Source organism: Beta vulgaris, chromosome 6 (assembly GCF_026745355.1).
Source record: "Beta vulgaris subsp. vulgaris cultivar EL10 chromosome 6, EL10.2, whole genome shotgun sequence".
NCBI classification, from domain to species: domain Eukaryota; kingdom Viridiplantae; phylum Streptophyta; class Magnoliopsida; order Caryophyllales; family Amaranthaceae; genus Beta; species Beta vulgaris.
The window spans coordinates 56,750,764-56,769,960 of NC_079207.1; the positions used below are offsets into that span (position 1 = coordinate 56,750,764).

Genomic DNA, 19,197 nt, shown 5'->3' on the forward strand with positions numbered 1-19,197 from the left:
TGCTGAATTGCCCAGCAAACACATGCATCTGAGGCCTCTTAGACAGCGAATGTCGCGGAGTCCGGGTCTAAACCTAGCCTCGGGATGAGGCCCGCTCTCATGGGGACGAGGCTACATAAAACATCACAAAGCATTAAAAACCGATGCAAAAAAAGAGCAACAATCAAAGTACAACATAGTGATCTACCTGGCTATGTGCATCAGTTCGTCGACAAGACATGCTCCTCTTCAGCTTCGACATCCCATGTTTGGCAAGTCAACTACTCGGAGAATCTGTACAACATTCTCCGAAGGAACCTGAAAAAAGCATGATACATAAGTCAAAGCAAACAAAATAAGTAAGCGAAAGTTCTTGACTTTCAATACTTACTGAGCTGACATGGGCAGGTATAGCACAAACAACATCTTACTCTGCGTTCGGGGAAACATCGACCAGCTCCTCAACAGGTCTGGTCTCTCGAACATATCATATTCTCATATCCGGAACAAACGAGGTGTGAGTCGTAGCCGCCTTCTGCCAAAATAAGATAACAACAGTTAATATATTGACCAGATCAAAATAAGTAAAACAAGTGTTGATCAAACAAAATATAGAGGAATGATTGGTTCACTTTTGTATCTAACTGCTAGTCGTCCAGACATAGCTTTCAGTGTTGGTTTGTGTGGTAGATTTCGAGCTAATCCCAAGGAATCATCTAACTGTCGTGAAGAGATTTCTTAGATATCTTAAAGCAACAGATGATCTTGGACTCTACTATCCAAGAAGTGACACATTTGAGTTAAAAGGATATGTTGATGCTGATTATGCTGGAGACCTTGTAAATAGGAAAAGCCCCTCATGTATGGTTCAATTTCTTAGTCATAGTTTAGTTTCTTGGAGCACCAAGAAACAAAACACAGTTGCTTTATCCACTGCTGAAGCAGAATATGTAGCTGTTGCTGCATGTTGCTCTTAAATGCTTTGGATAAAGCAACAACTTTGTGACTATGGAATAAACTTTAATTGTGTTCCTATTTATTGTGATAATACTAGTGCGATTAGTGTTTCAAAAGATCCAGTGCATCATTCAAGAGTTAAGCATATACATATCAGACATCACTTTCTAAAAGAAAATGTGGAAAAAGGTTTAATTAAACTTTAGTTTTGTCAAACTGAAAATCAAATTGCTAATATACTAACTAAGCCTCTACAAAGAGATAGATATGAAAAATTAAGGCTTGAGTTAGGCTTAATAAAATTTAAGTAAATTGTTCCTGTTCCAATCCCTCATGTTTGAATTAATTTGACTTACTCTATGTGATATTAAGTGATTGTGATTGATTGCCTAAGACCATTGCACATTGAGATGTTAAAAACATAAACATGGATCCAAAGGAATAAAACAACTCACAAATGTCACATAATACTCCCTTTCTTGTTCCTAAGTTAAAGAAACATGCATAATATGAAGAACGTTGACATTAAAGCACAAGTTGTTCCTATAGCACAAGTTCCTTAGAGTTAATTTTCTTGCCAAAAATTAAAAAGTCCATAAAAATAGTAAAAGATCCGAAAATCCCAAAATTATAGGAATCAAATTTAATTAAATCATGATTCTCTTTTATCTGTTTTTCTCTTATTTTTTCTTTATTTTTTTTTTCTTTTTTTCCGCGTGTAACTCCTCATCTACTGTTACATGCATTTTCCTCTTTCTTTCATCCCAAAACCGTGTTCCTTAGTCGCTTCATCTTCACCATTACTCATCTTCTTCACACCCCTTCACACACCATAAAATCCCAAATTCACTTCACAAAATGGCAAAAACCTCTCGCAATTCACCTTTTCCAAACAAAAAATCTTCTCAACCCTCGAAAATGGAAAACCCCTCTTATCCATCAAAAACCCTAGAAATCGAACAAATTCAAGAAACAACCATGGTGGAAGAAGAATGAAAATTGGAATCACCAAGAAGAAGTGTGAGAAGACGAAAATTAATTGGGGAGGATGATGAAGAAGAATCCCCGGAACAAGCTAAGGGGGAAGAAGAAGTTACCCATGTTCCTTCCAAAGGAACTGTTGCTTCTTCCTCCAAAAAACGCGTAGAAAGAAGTGAATCAAGGTATGTTTTAGGTTTTTGTGTAGATTTAGAGTGGGCAAAAGGGGTAAAATTCAATGAATTAATCGACATCCTAAAGGAACAGGGTATGGAATACCTGTTTGAAACTGCATTTAACAATGCATTAGTTCCTTTAGCTATAGATGAATTTTGTGCAAATTTCAACAACACTGATGGAATTTGTACTACTGAAGTAAGGTGGAAGAAAATAAAATTTTCTAAAGAAACCTTAGCAAAAACTTGGGAAGTTCCTTGTAAAGGAACTGATGTGTATTTTAAGAGGAAAGGAACTGTTTTCTTTCCCGATTTTCCCCAAGACAAGATTGTTGAATCTTTTGGGGGAACTTCTGGCCAAAATAAAATCAACCATAACCTTCTCTCTCCTGTCCACAAAATTCTGTTTAACCTGGTTTGGAGAGCACTCATTCCTCGAACTGAAAAGAGGAATGAAGTGGGTCTCTTGGATATGTGTTACACATGTTTTGCCTTGACCACCACATCCAAATAAACTTTCCTTCTCTCTTTATCCAACATCTCACTCATTGCATTGAAAATAATTGTGTTGTTGGCTATGGAGCTTTAATTACTTCTCTACTTCGTCACTTTAAAGTAAAAAAACCGGATGGCCTACATCGGGAATAATGCAAGGAAATATTCTCAATGAGAAAACATTGCATGGTTTGGATCTCTCTGTGCAAGAGGGAGTGTTAACTCAAGGGAGAATTACTCCCAGTTCTTCTAGCAAGAGGAAACTGCCTAGGGCCGTAGAGGAGGAACTGGCTGAAGTCATTCTGGAGGAACAAGTTCCTGCCGCCATAGAGCCAAAGGAACAGAAACCCAAGAGGCGCAAAACAATAGCTAAAAAGCCTACTCCACATGTTCCTAAAAGAGTTCGGCAGAGCTCTAGATTGAAAGTTGCCCAAACTACCCCTATTCTTTCCAACAAGGACTCTCCTTTAGTCCTATCTGATGCGGAGGAACAGAAACATCAATCTCCTAAGAAACAAACTCCTCCACCCTCACCAAAAATCTCTTGTCCCCACACTATACTCTCTTCCATCTCTCCCTCATCCTTCTCTGTTCCTTCTAGCTTTGAACAGTTAAAGGATGAGATGACTGGTCCCAATCCTTTCTCCACCACCTCTACTGATCTTCCACCACCACCACCTTTTCTTCCTCCCATTTATTCCACCACTTCTTCATCTGTTTTTATTCCAGGAATAGCTGGTCCTTCACAAGAAACCACCCCAGTTCCTCCATCAAAACCACCTACTGCCTTTGGTTCTAAGGGAGAGCAACATGTTCCTTCAGATGATTGTGGCTGGGTAAATGAAGTCTGTCTTCCTGCACAACACATGATTATGTTTTATAATCACTTCCACTGGACTTTAGATGACAAAACTGATAAGATGCTGGGTTTAATGAAAGTTCTTAGTGATACGGTGATTGACCAACAAAAGAAGATGGAGACAATGGCCCAAGCCATTGAGAGTTTGAAACAGAAACTTGATGAGCACCATGGAGAGGTGATGAAGAAGTTGGAAGATGTAGTTGGAGAAGAAGTTGTTGAGGAACACCATTCCCCTTCCCTTCCTAGTACTTAGTTCCTGTTTCTCTTCAAGGAACAAGAATACTTAGTTTTTTTTTCTTTTCTTTCTTTGTCTCTTTTTGTACTTTAAGGAACAAGTGCTATAAATACATGACTTTTGCTATTTTTGTCTTCGTTTGTGATTTATGTGCATAATTTCTTACTTGAAATGGCTAGTATTCTGTTATTGATGTTTGAGCTAGTCTAACCTTTGCATATCCTAACGTAACCATTTTTATGGTGCTTGTTCATGGTCTCAAGGTCTTGAAATCACTATTCATGAAATCACGCAGAGTTTGATCTTTTTGACGATGCCAAAGGGGGAAAGGATTCCGGAACAAACTGATAACTAAATAAAAAATAAAAATTTACATAGAGGTAAAGGTAAATGAAAAATCAAAATTAAGTTTCTTAATTTAAGAGGTAAATGAAAAATCAAAATTAAGATACTTAATCCTTTTTTTTTTTCATTTCCTGTTTTATTATTGTCTTTTTCATTCGCTTATGTTATTTGGTATTTCCTTAGCTAGTAGCTTTGTTGTCATCATCAAAAAGGGTGAAATTGTTGAACCCTAGTTTTGATGATGACAAAGGAACAAAGATTCAAACTAAGTACTAGACTAACAAGTTGTTTAAGTGAGTGAATTTCAAGGTATCATTGAAAGGAACAAAGAGAATACTAAGTCGAGGAAGAAATCTAGTTTGGATTTCGAAGACTAAGTGAAGATGTTTCTCTATTTGGTACTGGAGCAGCATTGGAGCAAGAAGACTAAAGCGAGGCTTTTTATTTCTAGTTCCGTTGTAAAGGAACGAGTAAAGGTGGTAAGGAACTATGGCAGTTTTGTTTGAGAAATGATAATTTGTTCCTTTGTAAGGAACAGACGAATTGGCGCTAAACTTATAAGTTAAAGGAACTAACAATTAAAAGGAACTAGACTTAGATTAAAGCATTACAACGGTACATTGATGGTAGTTGAGAAAATTATGCCTAGAATGTAGGTAACGTTTTATTTAAGGAAAAATCTGATTTTATGGAAAATCTTTTTAAGGAAAAGTTTTTTTTTTTCCAAAGATAATAAAAATATTTTTCGATTTTTACGGAAGTAATTTAAAGATAATATTTTTATTAAAATGATTTAATTTCCAATTAATAATTAATATGTTTTTAATTAAACCAGATTTTCGAGTAATGCTTAAAGTGGTTGCTATAATTGAGGAGCAGTAACTAAAAACACTCCCACGTCTAACAGTGATCATGGGATCATGGGATGTTTGAGGAACGTGTTCCTTGGGGTAAGGAACATCATGGGATAATGGTTTTTCACAAATACATGTTTCAAATTCCACGTTCTAAATTACTACCACTATAAATATTAATGTCTAATTAAGTTACAAAGTGTGACTGACTAAGTGATTTAGTGAGTTTAACTAATTAAAGTGTCGTGCCTTCATTCTCTCATAAAAGCCATTTGTTCTTTGCTTTCTTACTCTAATTCCACTAAGCTTATTCGTTCAATTGTATTTTGGTTTTTGGGGTAAGGGGACTTTGAGTGAAGTTCTTTAAGAGATAAGCTTTGAGTAAAGCAAGTAAAAGTGAGAAAAACTTTGAGTGAAGTTGAGAGGAATTGCTGTTAAGGGAACAATGGTTCAGGAACTTGAGTTTAGGAACTCAAGGTGTGGCTCATGAGTAGAATTAGGTTGTAACAGAGTTTTTTTTATTTTTTTTAATATAGGTTGACCGTTGACCATACTTCACCCACAAGTTTGCCGCCCTCACACAAAAATAAAAACAAGAAAAATGCTGCAGTAACCAGACTTCACCCACACTACCACCGGATTCCTATAGCAATTACGATCAACCCACATGCAAGGTTGCCGGCCAGTCGATGTTGCACGTCCCCAAACCTTTCTAGTCATCCCCAAACACCATCAGGTGCTGGCAGCAAAACCCATACTAGCAACTGCAGCAGCTCACGGCTGCGCACCAAGGCCACAACTCACAGTAGGAGCTCGCCGCCAAGGCCACCCCTTCTTTGCCACTTTCGATTCGTTCCGCCAGCTACCGTGGCTCCATTCTCACTAGTGGGCCACCCAACCATGGTTGGCAACCCATTTGAATTTTGTAATTATTTACAAAAAAATCAATTAATCTTTATCTAACAATTATTTAAAGATTTAGGATTGAATTAGCTTATCAAAAATCTGAAAAATTTGTGGCAGAACTTTTGAATCAATCAACAAATCTTAAAAAAAATTAGGTTTGGTGAGGTTAGATTTGAGTGAATAATCTCCATGAAACATTAAATCTAACAAGAATTCGAAATAAGGGAAAAAACTAAATTATATCCAAAAAAATTCAGAAAATTAACAATTAAAATATAAAAAATTCGAAAATAATTTTTAGAGTGATCTACTGAATTATCATAACAAATAAAATCAAATATTTTAATTTTTATCCTTAGATTCTATGAATAACCAAATTAAACATAAAATATAACTAAAATTCACAAATAATATGATGAAAATCCGAAAAATATTGGGAAAATAATCGAATTTTTTTTATCTATCATATTATTCTATGTCTATGTGGGTGATTAACGTTATATTTATTTAACAAATTAAAATCAAATCTATAATTGCTAACAATAATTTTAATGATTAATCAAATTAAACATTAAATAATTTTAAATCTAATATATATATTTATAAAAATCAAAAATTTTGGAGTGAATTAAAAAATTTATTTCGTCCATAATATAAAAAGTTTGGACCTTTATAGAATTATTTGAGCATAAATCACAAATAAATCAATTATTTATAATTTCCATTCAATTAATATCAAATATTAATTATGCAAATTCAAGCCATAAATAAATCCCCCTTAATTGAATATAAATAATAATTTTTGCATACAATTACATGATCATAAATTATTATGCAAGCGACAAAACCGATACCACTGTAAGAATATAGGTGAACATATAGTGGAATTTCAGGAAAAAAATTTCCTAACATCTATTACAAGATCGCATGTATAACATACTGATGAATCATAATATAAGCAAAAGAAGGTACAATCATTGTAGCGTGTTTTCCACCGGATTGCAAGTGGTAGAAATCAAAGCAGCAATTGATGTCCCTCTACTTACTCCACGAGCACCAATCAAAGCATCAATATTATCCCACTAACCAACATTTATCTCTAGCAAGTAAAAGTGATTACTAAAGTAACTTAATTTATTATCTCTATAATAATTTATTTTATATTTAATAATTGCCGAAATGTCTAAGGATATATTCCCTCAACACATACATGCATACTAATTAACAATACATCCTACTGAAAAAACGACGTGATTTTACATTCTAAGTTACTAACAAATGCTTATCACGAGAACTAATTTTTCTGATTGGGGCCAACAATTAGGGCCTATTCTCCCAGCTTATTTTCAGTTCAGTTCAGTTCAATTCAGCTCCAATCAGTTCAGCTCTAATCAATTCAGTTCAGTTCAGTTCAGCTCCATTCTTTTATAACTATTTTGTCAAATATTATTATTATGTTGGTATAATTTATTTTACTAATTACTCTTATTATTATTATTATTATTGTTATTATTATGTTTTTATATCATTACTATTAAGTATTATTATTATTATTATTATTATTATTATTATTATTATTATTATTATTATTATTATTATTGTTGTTGTTGTTGTTGTAGTTGTTGTTGTTGTTATTATTATTGTTGTTGTTTCTATATATTATTTTATTTATTATAGCTTTAATCATTATTATTACTATTATTATTAGGATGAACATGGTTTAGGTTAAAGCACAAATAAACCCACGTTTTTTAGCCCATAAACCAATCAAATCGCTTCAAGACGGTTTATGATGTAATTTTTGCGGTCCAACCCAATCATTATTTTTATTACTAAATATTATTATATTATTAAATCCAATTATTAAATTAGTAATATTAATTTACTTCTTAGATATTATTGTTATTATATATCATCATCAAGTATTAATATATTAATACAAATAATGTAAACTAATTATTATGTAATTATCATTGTTATCATTAATTATTATTATTAATTTATGATTATTAATATAATTTATTTATAACTATCATTTAAAAATATCCAAAATACTATTATAATAATTATTATTCATTATTATTACTTATCATTATAATTATTATTTAATATTCATATTATTATTGTTTAAATATTATTTATATATTTATTACATTCAATTTAATTCAATTCAATTCAATTCAGTTCAGTTCAGTTCAATTCAGCTCCAATCAATTCAGTTCAATTCAGCTCAGCTCCAATCAGTTCAGTTGAATTATTTTATGCCGAAGAGAACAAGCCCTTAACATAACCGTGAAGAAGCTATAATTTTCCTTTTACACGCCGATACAAAACCTGCAACTAATCAGTCCGTTTTTTGTGCAACACGCCACACGAAACTTAAACCGTGCGGCCACATATTTCCATGTAGCTCTTCCTTCCCCAAACCAATATCCGACGGCAGCAACAACAATTCACAGACAATCTTCACAAACCAATTCACGACAATCTTCACAAACCAATTCACAGACAATTCACAAACCACTTCTTTTATCTCCTCACCACTCTCTCTCCTCGAACAAGAAGAACTCTGATTTCAATTCCTGGTAAAAATTTCTCCCATTTCAATTCCTGGAACCCACTTTCTCTCTCCTCTTCATCCTCCACCTCCATTACCACCACCTCCATACCTTCCATTTGACCCATTTACACTTCAACAATATAAATGTATTTTTAATAAAAAATAATTAAAAAATTAACCACCTCCTCTATCTTCAAAAAAATACCCACAAAACCTAATTATAAACCCTTCATTCTCCGTTCTACTTACCACCTAATTTCTCATTTTTCTTCTTTCTCTCACTGTACATTGACCCATCATTTTTCTCCTTTTTTTTTTACAAAAAAAGAGCTTTTTTAAAAAAAAAATATTTTCCCAAATTACTCGAAATATGCAGTGGATAAGAAATGGATTATGCAAAATAATGAAGAACTTTGTAGTTTGTACTTTGTAGTTTCTCAGGGTTTTTTTTTAGTTTTAACAAGGTTGAGCAGAAATAAAAAGATGGTTTCTCTCTCTTCGACTTCAAAAATTACAGAGAAGGAAGAAGGAGAGAGAAAGGGGTGGGGGAGAGGAGAGAGAAAAGGGAAAAGGTAACCTCTAATTGAGTAAAATTAACCTCTTATAATGACACTTACAAGTAAAAGTAACCTCGTATAATTATAAAAAGTAACCCCTATTTACGATAGAACTAACCCTTTATAATTACAAAAGTAACCCTTATAATTACAAAAAGTAACCTCTATTTACTGTAGAAGTAACTCCTTAAGTAACCCCTAATTTTAATAAAAGTAACCCTTGTAATTACAAAAATAACACCTACTTTTAGTAGAAGTAACTCCTTAACATTATAAAAAGTAACCCCTAGTTATAGTAAAAGTAACCCCTAATTATAGTAAAAGTAAATCTCCTTACAGTTACAAAAAGTAACTTATACTTTCAGTAAAAGTAACCCCTATTTATAGTAAAAGTAACCCTTATAGATACAAAAAGTAACCTATACTTTCAGTAAAAGTAACCCCTTAGCATTATAAAAAGTAATCCCTAGTGTCAGTAAAATAACCCTTAGTATTCGATAAAGTAATCTCTAATTCACTAAAAGTAACACTTTAGCATTGAAAAGCAACGCGTTTTACTTTTTATGAATAAATAAGATTACTTTATATATATAATGGGGATACTTTTTATGAACAAATTAATGGGTTACTTGTACCTTTCTTATGATTACTTTTTATAAACATTTCAAGCTATTATATTATAATTAGAGTTACTTTTGCGAACATATGAGGTTACTCCAACAAATAAATAAGGTTACTCAAACATGTAATTAGGGTTACTTTTATTAACTAATGAGGTTACTTTTAGAATACAATGGGTCATTTGAAAATATATATGAGAGTTACTTGTAGAATAAATGGGTTACTCGTATGATAAAATAAGGGTACAAATAATAATAGTTACTTATTATGAAGTAAGGGGTTTCTCGTATCATAAAATAAGGTTACAAATAATAAGGGTTACACGTACATTCAGATATGGTTATTCGAAAACGGATTCACGCTTGGGCTTTTTTTAAAGGGGACACGAGCATCATTATAAGGCATAGCTTAGACTTATTATTAGCTGGCTACGTCCTTATTTATCAATGTGTTAATGGTAAAATTCTAGAGGAAATAAGAGGAGAGAGAAAATAGGAAAAAAAATAGGGGGAATAAGAGGAGAGAGAAAATGAGGCACAAAAATAGGAAAAATGAGAGACGTTAAAGAGAAAAAAAAAGAAAAAAGAAAGAGTTTAAAAAAAATGAGAGAAAAGAGAAAATAGGGAAAAAAAAATAGGGGAAATAAGAGGAGAGAGAAAATGAGGCAAAAAAATGGAAAAAAATGAGAGAGACATCAAAACGAAAAAAAAGAAGAAAAGAAAAAAGAAAGAGTTAAAAAATAAAGAATAAGAGAAAGAGGGGAGGCGTGAGAGAAAAGGGGGGTTGACGGGAAAGGGGGAGGGGTGGCCACACCATTAGTTGAAGGTGTGGCCCGCCTCATATAAAAGTTTGTGGCAACTAATACTAGTTTTTGGAGCGTTGGAGGAAACAAATTTGCTTTCTCCAAGTTGATTTACTTTTGTTACTACATCTTTGCTCTTGCATTGAGAATCCACATATACTTGACTTCTATCCAAAACCATTTAGACTTTCTTTTTGAGAGGATCCAAAACCACTCACAAAATAGTTGATAAGTGCAAAAAGATATAGTCTATTTTGCTAAGTTTTATTAATCAAACTAGTATTTGGGTACGGACGTTGCCTCGGGTTGGTATTATTTTTCGAACTTGATATGTATTTTTTTTATTCCCATTAAAATATATTAAGGAAAACTCAACATTTAAAAGGTACAAATATAATAATCATGATTAAAAGTTGGTTGAGATGGTAATTGTTTCATGTATAATAACAAGAGGTTACAGGTTCAAATCTTGTTGCAAACTAATTTTACTTTTGTTAATTGACATGACTTATGCACGCATTGGACAATTCTAGTTGAGTAACAAAGGTGCCACGTGGTGTGTATAAATTGTCACACACGCGACAATGATCATTAAAACTACCTTTGTTAGTCTTACTCCCTCCGTTTCCTAAAAATCTTCCTTGTTACTATTCCTACAGATACCAAGGAGGATTCATTTGTGTGGGGTGTTGGGTGGGTAAAGTAGGAGAGAGAAAGGGTTAAAGATAAATAAACAAATAAAATAAAAGGTTAAAGTAGGAGAGAGAAAGGGTTTAAGATAAATAAACAAATAAAAAAGGGTTAAAGTAGGAGAAAGAAAGAGAGTAAAATTGAGTTAATAATAGGAAAAGATGGACCATATGATAGAGACACGATAGGATAAAAAGGGGAAAAAAAATCAAATAAGGAATAAGGTAAAAGAGGGAAGATCTTTTGGAAACGCATATAAACGGAAAGAGTGAAGATCTTTAGGAAATGGAGGGAGTATAAGACAAATATTTAGCTAATTGATGATGCGTTCTTTTCACTTGAAAACCTTGAATTTCTTGAACATGATAGTAACTTATCTAAACTTATTAAACCCAAATATAGAGTTATGGATCAAAAAGAGTGAAGTTATTGAAATATGTTTATGACTTTATTATACTCACGGAGCAAGATAACTTTTTATGAACGAACCTAAAAGAGTGAAGTTATTGGAATACTTTTATGGCTTGATTATACTCATGGAAATAAAATTTAGAAAAAAAAGCCTTAGAAAAAATTCATGTGACAACAAGGAATAAAAAATGCTAAATTGATGATGCGTTTTGTTTACCTGAAAACCTTGAATTTATTGAACCTGATTGTAATGTATATAAACTTATTAAACCTAACTATAGAGTTATGAACCTAAAAGAGTGAAGTTATTGAAATATGTTTATGGCTTTATTATACTCATGCAAATAAAATTTAGAAAATAGCCTTAGAAAAAATTCATGTGACAACAAGGAATAAACAACGCTAAATTAATAATACGTTTTTTTCACCTAAAAATCTTGAATTTATTGAACTTGATTATAATTTATCTTAACTTATTAAACTTAACTATAGAGTTATGAACCTGAAAGAGTGAAGTTATTAAAATATGTTTATGGCTTTATTATACTCGTGGAAATAAAATTTAGAAAATAGCCTTATAAGAAATTCATGTGACAACAAGGAACAAAAATTGCTAAATTGATGATGCGTTCTGTTTACCTGAAAACCTTGAATTTATTTAACCTGATTGTAATTTATCTTATTAAACCTAACTATAGAGTTATGAACCTAAAATACTAAAGTTATTGGAATATGTTTATGGCTTTATTATACTCATGCAAATAAAATTTAGAAAATAGCCTTAGAAAAAATTCATGTGACAACAAGGAATAAACATCGCTAAATTAATAATGCGTTCTTTTCACCTAAAATTCTTGAATTTATTGAACCTGATTGTAATTTATCTGAACTTATTAAACCTAACTATAGAGTTATGAACCTGAAAGAGTGAAGTTATTGGAATACTAGTTTTTAACCCATGCAAAAATGCACGAGAGGTTTTATATAGATTGGATTTAGACCCATGCATAATGAACGGGAATTGTTTTGTTTGTTAAGTAGTCGTTTTTATTCTAAATTTATTGAATCCAAAATTATTAGAATTTAGGCATTAAAAGTTGGAAGAATATATTATGTAAAATAATATTTCATGATATTTGTTACAACATTAAAAAAATTTAAAATCTTAATCATGATATATAAATTTATAAATATGTAATACGAACAAAAACACAGTAAAATTCACGGGAAGTTTTTATTTTACAAATTTAAGAATTTAGGAAGCTTTTCAAAAATTCATGGTTTGAATATTAGCTCGTGATTTAAAGTTCCCTTTTATAATCATATCGTATATTTAGAGTATATTCTAAAACTGACTTATGACCCGTGTGTCTAATGTAACTAATGTCATGGTGGAATATGACTAAAAAAGTTGATTGAAAAGCTTTCGCTCTTTTGTTGCTTCATTCAGAGGCTCATACTAAATCACTATTTGCACCACTATTGATACTCAATCAGCAATCATTTTGCTCCCTTTTTGCAGTCTTGCTCAAGCTCTCTATTTTGGGTTTTAATAAATTAAATTTGGTGTTAAACTATTAGAATAATAAAGTACCTTCTCGTTGTTGAAATTCTATGGATGTCATCGAAGGGACATGCCATGATCTAAACACCACATATATTATCCGCTTTGCAAAATAAGATTCTCTTAGAAAAAAAAATATCTTAAGTACATATATTTCACCTCAATAGTATACATTATTCTCATGTGTGGTGGAAAAGATGTATGCTGATAATAATTTGAACAGAAATTTTTAGTATAGTTTTGACCCATGCAAATTATATACACGCATATTTTTAGTTTAATAAATTTAAGATTTTAGATAGTTCCCCAAACCATGGTTGAAAAGTTCATAAAATTTAGCATATTAAACACATAAAAGGTAGCGATAATATGATTAAGCCTATGTGCTAAATATAATTTTATCAAAGTAAAGAGAAAATAAGTTTCCATCATTAAAAAAAATGACGTATGAATTAACTAATAAATAGACAATATATTTCATTTACATATATTTCATTTAACTATATATTCCTTAAAAAAATGAGATCAAGATTTCGAGAACCAAGTGAGTAACCCTCATATTATTTAATAATGAAATTTGATTTACATACTGTTAGATATATTCATTAAAGGACTCTATAAGCAAACAATACAAAGTTGTTTTCAGATGGTAACTTACCATAGTCCACAAAAAAAACTTATATGTTTGTAATGTATTGATTTTAATTAGGATGATACTACTTTGTTCCTTTTTAATAATTACACTTTCACTTTTGACACATTAAAATTTCCCTTTGACTATCCTTTTGATTTATGGTAAAGTGAAAGTATAGTTATGAGGGTCTTGCTTGATTCGTCTCGATATGTACTTTTAGAATATCGAATTTTTATAATAAAGTATAAATGGAAATAACTTTATGGATCACTCTCAAACGTACGTAAAGTGGGAAGAACTTTATGGAACAGAGCGAGTATATCCTAAAGTAGCAAAAGTTTACAACACAAAAAAATTTGAACAAACATGTCTTTCAATCTTGTCCTTAAATAGTGTAATACGAACTCAATCTGTTTAGTGAGAGCTTTACATGCATTGAATCACTAGAACAAAAAATATATGGTCATCGCAAAGCACACAATCGAAGGGAACTGTCTCTTTTGCAACTTGATGGGAAATATTGTTCCACCCTATGGGGTGAGTGTCATTCGTAGAATGAAAATTTTATTACCCATGTTACTTCCAGATAAGACCGCACCTTCAATGACGCGATTCCCAAGGTGCTTAACAACAACCTTGTACTGTTATACAACCCAGAAGTTTGGTCGATATTCCTTAGTAGCATATCTGGTGCCTACCTTTTAATCTTATATTTTCATTTGGTAATCCAGAGCATCTTTACTATGCACCTTTTTTTGTCAATAAAAATATTAATTGAATGCCATAATTCTATAAGTTTTTATTGATTTCTAAGATTTCTGAAAAATGAAAATTGTTTTTGTTTCTTTGTTTATTAGCATAACATATGATTTCAGTATGTATGTATATAATATTTGAATTTAATTGATTTGAGTATAAAGATTAATTAGGCACAAACACCAATACCATGTCACCTAGTTGTACAGATAAATATATACATAGGAAGCTCCACAATAGAGAGATTAAACTTAATAACAATTAGGCTGTACAAAATCTCAAAGATATTCTTAAAAATATAGTGATCTCAATTGATGGATAAGCATATGTTTGTAGTCAAAGATACACAAATAGATTTGATAAATTGTTTTGATTGACAATACCAAAATTATGACATTAAACCTACGTTAATCCAAACTACCTTATTCTAAAGTAAATAGAAAATAGTTTCCTATTTTGTGGTTTTAGACATTATAAAAACTTAAGTCAATTAATATAGGAAAATTTGTCAGAAACCACCTTTTATAACCACTTTTTTGTGAGAAACCACCTTTTAAAAAAAATTGGTTAATTAGCCACCTTTTTAGTTCTTTTTTTTGTTGGAAGCCACCTGTTGCCAGAAAATGGGTATTGACTGATGATTTCCAGTGTTGACCGTCGCACGTGATGTCGTAATACCCTTCTTTCTTTCTTTTTTTTCCCCGATTTTCCCCCCAAACCCATTATCTTCCTTCATCTCTCTCTCTCTCTCTCTCTCTCTCTCTCTCTCTCTCTCTCTCTCTCTCTCTTTAGCACCTCAATCTCTTCCTCGGACCCCATTGTAACAACAAATCATTTTGTTCAAACTATTCATTTCTAAACTGATCATCCTAAAATCAAAAAATCGATCTTAAACTGATCCTAAAAGAAAAATTCGAGGGAGGAAGATGCTAGCAGAAGAAGGGAGAAGCGTGAGGGTGGAAGAAATGGCGAAAATCTGGAAAAAGATGGGCGAAAATCTGATGGTCAACGCCGGAAAATCGAGGTCAACCACCGGATTCCGGCAAGTGGTGGCTTCCAACAAAAAAAAAAGAACCAAAAAGGTGGCTAATTAACCAATTTTTTTTTAAAAGGTGGTTTCTCACAAAAAAGTGATTATTCTGACAAATTTTCCATTAATATATTGGCTAGTAGTATCTATGTACTCGATACATACTTTTATTTTTCGTCTTTCTTATTTATAATTGTCATTTTAAGTTAACTTATCTGATTTAATATAGTGAAAGTATTGGGTCAGACCGTCTGACCCAATATTCTCGTCAGACGGGCTGAGCCCAGTTCACTCTGTTACCTCTTTTTCAGCTACACAGAAGTTCGCCGCCCTTCTTCACTCCTCTTTCTCCGTAGCCTGGTCTATCACAAGTCCTCCCTCTTTCTCTTCCCTCCATTATCTCTTCATCCCTCCCCTTTCTCTCTCCTCCCAAATGCTCTCACCAACTTCACACCCAAATTCCATCACTTAACTCAATTTCAGGATTTGATTCTCATCATCCATAGCCTGAGTTTACGGATTTTGTTCATTGGGTTTCTCGTTTGGGGTATTCTAATGCACCCCTTGATGTTCATCAGTTTGTGGATGTTCAACTTTTGCCTCAGAATTTTCTTCAGGATGCTAATGCTTGTTTGGCTCTTCATAGAAAGTCAGATTTCCTTGCGTGGCTCTAACATTATCCTTCCTCTTCTCTGATGTATTGATGGCATTTGTGTTTTTTTGGCCTTGAACATGGCAACTGGAGTTTTGGTTCCAGTTGGCTAATGTAATCTGTATTGTAATATTCGAAGCTTTTCCCAGTAATGAGAAGAGGAATTGAAATTATCAAAAAAAAAAAAAAAAAATGCTTGTTTGGCTTTCGCTCGAGATCACCCCGCTTTGTTGTGGTTAGTGAACTTTTTACTGAGGTTAGTGTTTTGTTTTCTTTTCAGTTGGTCTTTATTTTCTTTCAGTTGGACTTTCTTTTCTTTTAGTTAGACTTTCTTTTCTTTCAGTTAGACTTTCTTTTTTTTCAGTTAGATTTTCTTTTCTTTCAGTTAGACTTTGTTTTCTTTCAGTTGGACTTTCTTTTCTTTCAGTTGGACTTTCTTTTCTTTCAGTTGGACCAACTGAAAAAAATAATGGGCCAACTGAAAGAAATAATGGACTAATTGAAACAAAATGAAGACTACCTAAAGAAAAATGTAGCCTACCTGAAACAGAATAAAGACCAACTGAAACCCAAGTAAGTCTAAATGAAGCACAAAAACCCACTGAAAAACAAAGAAGACTAACTGAAAACAAAATGAAGACTACCTGAAAAAAAATTGGAACCACCTGAAAAAAAATGAAGACTACCTGAAAAAAAATTGGAACCACCTGAAAGTCGTCCGACCAAGATTATGGTTGGACGAGTCCGACACAATATGTTCTCTTTAATATATTGGTGAATAGTATTTATCTTTTACGTGCACTTTAATTGGTACACATTTTTGTTTTCTTCTTAGTTTTTCACTTAGGTCTTATTTTTAAGTTAACTTGTCTTATGATAGAACTATGAGTTATTTTCTATCTATAACCAATACTAATATTGCCTAAATTCCATGTGTTATTATCATCGATAACTTCCAATATGTTCATACATTATGTAATCTATGTGATTATTGCATTGGTTCCAATATTTTGTGTGAGCTTGTAATATTTCCTCTATTTCTTTTTAATTGCTACATTGTTCGGAAACATTTTTCAAGATGTTTTGTTAAATTTTAATATAATAATTTAATATTATGAATCTACACATCGAGACGATTCCAAAATATAGATGACTATATATTTACTTATAAAAAAACTCAAATGATCGATCAAAGTTGGTAATTTATTAATTTTCCAAAATAAAATGTAGCGATTAAAAATAAATGAAGGGAGTAATTCTTAGTGAATGAGAAATTGACAACAACTCATAAATGCTAGCATAGAAAAATTGAACATCTTTATTTTCTGATATGAAACCTTCTAAAATTAATAATCAATTATCATACTAAGAAACCTTAAAATAGGAAAATTTGATCAAAACAAACATCAAAACCTCATCAAGTAAACAAAAAAGGCACAACATAACAATTGAAAAACTTTATCTTGGTACTCAAATCGACAAATTCTAACTACAATTCTTACTTTTTTTCTAATATAAACTCACAACCTCTCCATACAATTATCATGAAACAATACTTGAAGCAAATCTAACATTAATATTGCAAATTTACATTTATTTCATGGATGGTTAATAAAAACAATACATACAGATGATAAGTTATACATTCCAGCCCAGTAGTACCAAATTTTAGATGATGTTGTAAGACCAAAGCACATGAACTCCAAGCAAATGCATGTTATACTATGCTCTCCAGAACAGCAATAACTCTTCACATTTCAAAGATGCATTGACCTTTTAACTGATCCATCCAAAGCGTACTAATTAGCCGCCAATGAAAATTCCTACAAATTCCGAAATCAGAACCAACTAAATACAACTCACAACTTGAAGCAAAAATCTGAGCTTATCATATAACATTCAACAAATAACATCATGTTTTTCTCATCAATAGAGTAGAAATTTTCACATTATATGCCATAACAACTGACTTCTTTTTTTGTCTAAAATTTTCAACGGACAGTAGAGACAATGGCGATGGCATGCCATCTTCGTGTATTATATAGTTACCAATACAAAGTCTTGGATAATAAAAAAAAGTCTCTGAAATATTCCGATTATGGAAATTATAGCAAGGACTTGATTTCATTTTATAATGGATCTCCAACTCTATTTGCATTGAAATGAATCGGTTGATTTGGCAAGTGTAAAGAAAAGTTTTGTTAAACATATATGTTAAGCTATATCTTTGCTTGATTTTAGTAACGGTATTTCAATCAAGAGAGTTAGTTTATTGTAATTGATTTGATTTAAGATTATATTTCCTATTATGGATAGTAAGGGCACACACATGAGATTAACATCTAATCGACACATAACTACATAAGCGTAAGCCAAGCAAAAGGCTACATGTGGCAGACAAATCGTGGAGATTGATAAGAAACTGACATTTGGCAAAGTAAATGAGGTTGCGACATGTAGGATTTATGTATCCAGTTTTATATTGATACTAGTTATTAGGCCCGGGCTATTGCCTCGGGTAAGAAAAAATTTCATTTATTAATCTAATACTTTATGATATAATACCAAATGCAACTTAGCCTAGTGGTTAAAACCTTAGTATATGTACTTGAGGTCTTGGGATCAAACCCTATACTATGCAATTTCTTAATTTTTTTATTGTACATAGTTTACAAGAACTAAAACTTTTTAGGGAGAGCGCCACGTGGCATATTTTCTTGTTTCCGTACACCTTTTAATATATTTATATAGATTATGGATGTTTATGGCTTTATTATACTCGTGGAAATAAAATTTAGTAAATAGCCTTATAAGAAATTCATATGACAACAAGGAGAAAAAAAAATTCTGCACGCTCGGTGGGACTCGAACCCACAATCCTTTTATTAGAAGTCAAATGCCTTATCCATTAGGCCACGAGCGCTAATGTTATTTGTAATTCACTATTTTATTAAATTATCAAGTTCTGTAGCGATTCCGAAGATTGCCGCCTCTCTTGGAACTTTGCTGGATCCTGGAGCCTTGAGGGCCATAATGAAACAAACAAATACAGAATTGGAATAAAAGATTTTTCTAAAAAAACAAAATAAAGACACATTTGCACATGCAAATAAATTTAATGGAAATAATCTTA

The 19,197-nt window shown here is 31.9% G+C and overlaps 1 non-coding gene across 1 annotated transcript; it reads right to left on the bottom strand.

Moving 5' to 3' along the window:
* Positions 1-18,914: 18,914 nt before the first annotated feature.
* TRNAR-UCU (transfer RNA arginine (anticodon UCU)) lies at positions 18,915-18,987 on the bottom strand. The gene has a single exon. It is a non-coding gene; the product is annotated as a tRNA-Arg (tRNA).
* Positions 18,988-19,197: the final 210 nt, after the last annotated feature.